This window comes from Hevea brasiliensis, chromosome 1, assembly GCF_030052815.1.
Source record: "Hevea brasiliensis isolate MT/VB/25A 57/8 chromosome 1, ASM3005281v1, whole genome shotgun sequence".
In the NCBI taxonomy this organism is placed as follows: domain Eukaryota; kingdom Viridiplantae; phylum Streptophyta; class Magnoliopsida; order Malpighiales; family Euphorbiaceae; genus Hevea; species Hevea brasiliensis.
In genome coordinates, this window is record NC_079493.1 from 81,908,795 (window position 1) to 81,913,410 (window position 4,616).

Genomic DNA, 4,616 nt, shown 5'->3' on the forward strand with positions numbered 1-4,616 from the left:
TTCAACTAACTAAGGTTTATATACCCCTTTCAAACCATTCAATTCATGCAAATCATCCTCATAACCAAGCTGGCCGAAAATCAGTTTAGTCCCTCAACCAATTTTTCTTTTCATTTTAAGTTTGTTTCTATGTTCTTGATGCTATACATACACTAATTAAACTAAAAACTTGAAGTTTGCATTACTAACCTTGTTAGGTGTCTTTGAACTTTCACTTCCTCTCATTTTTCTTCAATTCTTTGATGACTAATCTTCCTCTCAAGTGATTAAATCAAGTTTTTGTGAAGCAAGTATGGGAGGATTTGGGGTTTAATGATGGTTTCAAAGCTTGAAGCAAGCTTTAAATGAGATTTGCAATGGTGAGGGAGAGAGAAGGATGGGAGGCGGCACTTTGAGGAAGATGAGGCTTTTAATTTTTTTTTTCTTTTCTTTTCTTTTGTCTTTTATCTCTTTAGGAAGACCAAAAATCCAAATAAGTAAATAAATTAATTTTATTCTTTATGGCATCATGCATGAGGTCATGCATGATGTCATCACCTTTTGACTTTTCCATTTTCTCTTTCTTTTTTTTTCTATTTATTTTTCTATTAGTTATTTAATTTAATTCTCGATCCCGAAGTTTTCTTTTCTCTAATTTTATTTGACAGTTAGGTCAGGAGTCAGCTCTCGGAGTCAATTGACCAAATTGCCCCTCGCCGGTTCATCCCAGTTTATAATTAATTCCATATTTCTTTCGGCTCCCTGACCTAATAATTTGGCTGGCTTAAAAGTTCCTTTTCATGATTTTCTCCTTTCCACTGTGTTTATAAGGGTCCTAAGGACCGCGGCGTCACATTTTACAGTTCAAAATTTGAGTTTAAAATGACTTCACAGTCGTTCTTGAGAAGGTCACCTATCGCTGTGACTCTCGGCTCGTTTAACTTCTTATGTTCTGTTTTTCTTATTTATACTTAACTAATTGAACATTACTAATTATTTATGTTTATGGCTTCTCTAGTTGTCTTAGATGTGGTTCTAATCCCCTTAATTGTCCGGACTGACACCGGTCACCGGAACAGTGAAATATATCAGGCTATACAAATGGGGGTGTTACACAAAGTTCGAGTAGTAATTTGGGAAAGAGAAAAGATTTTGAGGGACCCCGAGCTCCTAAGTATGACAGAGGCGGATCTTCAAGGCGGAAGCAATAAAGAATCATTCACCAAAGAACCAGAAGTTCCTACCCTACCCGTCTCTGTGACGTTTGTGGAAAATTTCACGGGGGTATATGCCATAGGGTCACTGGAGCCTGCTTCAATTATGGTGGAATTGGACATTTCGCTCGAGATTGTATTAGTACACGTCGATTTATGTCACATACTACACCAAAGGAATCAGTCCAAGGTCCTGATTTTAGGGGCTCATTAATAGTCAGTAGAGGCAGAGACAGAAGTAGAGACAATACTTCGGGTAATCCTCACACAATGGACCAACCCGAGCAGAGGAATGCATTAGAAAGAGGGAACGCCATGCATCGAGGGGAAGAAGCAGAGACTTCAGATGTAGTTGCCGATATGTTCTTAACTTGTGAAAGGAATAATTGTGTACTATTTGATTCCGGCTCTACTTGTTTATATGCTAATGCTAAAATTATATGTTCTACTGCTATTCCCTTGCATGGAGATAAATTTTGATGTGTTAGTGATTAGTCTTTTAGGATAAGAATTGCGATAATAAGCGTGATTGGAATTAATTTTGGAAAAGTTTCTAGTGAGAGACATCTCCTAGAGTACGATAAATTATAAAGTTAATTAGTAAGCCTAATTAGGTAAGGCAAGAGGACCAAAAAGTAAGTTATAGCAATATATCTGCCCTAGATGGAAATAAAGGTATTACTGTTGATAGATGTCAGTAAGTACCATAATTAAAATAAGTTTAAGATATTAGTGGATTTGAAAGAAATAAGACATAGAAAAGTTTGATCTATTGGGATGTAACGTAGTAACTATGCAATATTCTTGATGTTGTGCTGTAAGCTGCAGATTACAGTACTGACTTGGGATTTATTGTGTAGAGCTACGTACTACCCAATAGTACATAAGGATAAGAATAGTTATAAATGACTTTCGCTCTGGTACAAATATACCAGAATAGAGTTTTATTACTAGAACTGAGTTTGAAAATCCTAATTCGGGATTTAAAACTCTATAATTAGAATATCAAAAGATCATGGTTGCAAGGTAGTGAGAGTTAAAGACTCTGTTACCCTAGCATGAATTACAATACATCAAGAATTGTTATGAGACTAGAGATTTTAGCATGGTAAAAATTTAAAAATAACACCTATAAGGCTAAGTCATCCAGTCTCCGATATGGGGTTTATAGTTATTCTGGTATTGCAATGGAAAAGTTTAGTAAGGAACAGTATTCTATTTGTGTAGCAGTAAGACATAAAATATAATTTTGTTCCCTAGAAGAGACAGGATGCTATGGATGACAATTATAACTTATAAAATAATTAAGAAATGATATTCTACTAATAACAGTAATTCGATAGGAACCAGTTGGCCAGGTATTCTTTAGGAAGAGCACAATTTTATTGTGCGAATCACAAGGATTAGATTAGAATTAAAGCAAAACTTTTGAATAACATGGGAAACAGGAGAGTCCGGTAGACTCCCTTCTTAAGATTAAAGAATTGTTTATGTTTGAAAAAAAAAAAAGAAGGTAATGATCGCAAACCAGCGGAAAATAAGCTATAGAATATTAATAGATAAAAGAGTTGTGGAAGTAAAAAAAAAATAGAATAAATGGTGCGAATGTAATAAAGAAACGTTATGAATATTAGTTAAAGTGTTGACTAGAATGGTCAGAGGACCAAATCAAAATAATATTGAAGTATAGTGGATTTATTAGGGATGATTAGAGGTGCTAAATCATGATTCGACAGTTAAGTTAAGGAAGAAGATAAGATTGAGGAATAAAATAATTAAAGTTAAGTTGTGGAATGAAAGAAGGAAACAAATAGAACATTAAGAAATGAGAAAAACACTAAATGAGGAATTGCCACCAGGGCAAACAACCTACTTAAGACACGTAACAATATGCCGAACTATTTTATCAAGAAGGAAATAAGTTAAACAAAAGCAAACAAGATAGTGCAAAATGGCACATAGGCCTTGGTCATAAATAGAGATGGTAAGATAATGGTTATGGACCTATGGCCAAGAAAGAGATAAGTAGTTCATATATGACCAACAAGGTCATTTAAAAAAAAAAAAAGACTACGAAGGAAAATAATTGCTAAAACAATAGCAAGAAAAGGCTAAAATATTATAAACTAAATTGAAGGTTGCATCAAATGATCAAGAGATTTGATAAGAAAAGAGTAAAACTAAGTTTTCACCCATAGGATCATACGAGGTCCTAGAAAGAGTGGATCCACTAACACACAGATTTGCTTACCTCTAAAATTGAAATGAAATTGAATCTAACTTATGACAGAAGCTCATAAGAAACTTGGCACATGAGATGAGCAATTAATGAGTAAATAGTATTGGTTAAAGTGCTAAGGAACCATCATTCAGGCAGGAAGCTACCTAGGAGCGTGAATAGAATATGAGGAGACAGCACCCACAACTGTTCAGAGATGGATACCAGGTAAAATTTCAAGGATGAAATTATTTTAAGGGGGGGAGAATTGTAACACCCCTATTTGCATAGCCTGGTATATTTCACTATTCCAGTGACCGGTGTCGGTCCGGATAATTAAGGAGATTAGAACCACATCTAAGACAACAAGATAAGCCGTAAACACAAATAATTAGTAATTGTCAATTAGTTAAGTATAAATAAGAAAAACAGAACATAAGAAGTTAAACGAGCTGAGAGTCACAGCGATGGGTGACCTTCTCGGGAACGACTGCGAAGTTGATTTAAACTCAAATTTCGAACCTAAAAATGTGACGCCGCGGTCCTTAGGACCATTACGAACACAGTGGAAAAGAGAAAGTTACGAAAAAGAATTGTTAAGTCAGTCAAATAATTAGGTCAAGGAGCCGGAAGAAATATTGAATTATTTGCAAACCGGGTTGAACCGACGAAGGGCAATTTGGTCAATTGACCCTGAGAGCTGACTCCTGACCTAACTGTCAAATAAAATCGGAGAAAAGAAAATTTCGGAGTCAGGAATTAAATTAAAGTACTAATAGAAAAATTAAAAAAAAAAAAAGAAGAAAATGAAAAAGTGAAGGGAGATGACATCATGCATTATGCCATAAATGTTATAATTAATAAATTTAATTAAATTGATTTATGGTCTTCATAAGAGATAAAAATACAAGAAAATAAAAAAAGAAAAAAAAAACCAAAAAGTCTTCTTCCTTCACCTAAGTTGCCGCCCCACCTCTCCCTAAGCCACCATAGAAGAAACTCCATTGAAGCTTGAGTTCAAGCTTCAAAACTCCTACTAAACTTTACCTTGACCCCAAATTAATCCATTAGAACTTGATAACTTCACTTGAGAAGAGGATTGAGCAAGAAAGAAAGAAGGAAAGAGGGGTGGAATTGAAGATTTAAATTCAAGGTTTAAGGTTAGTGAATTTAAATTGAAAATTTATGTTTAATAATTGTGTTCT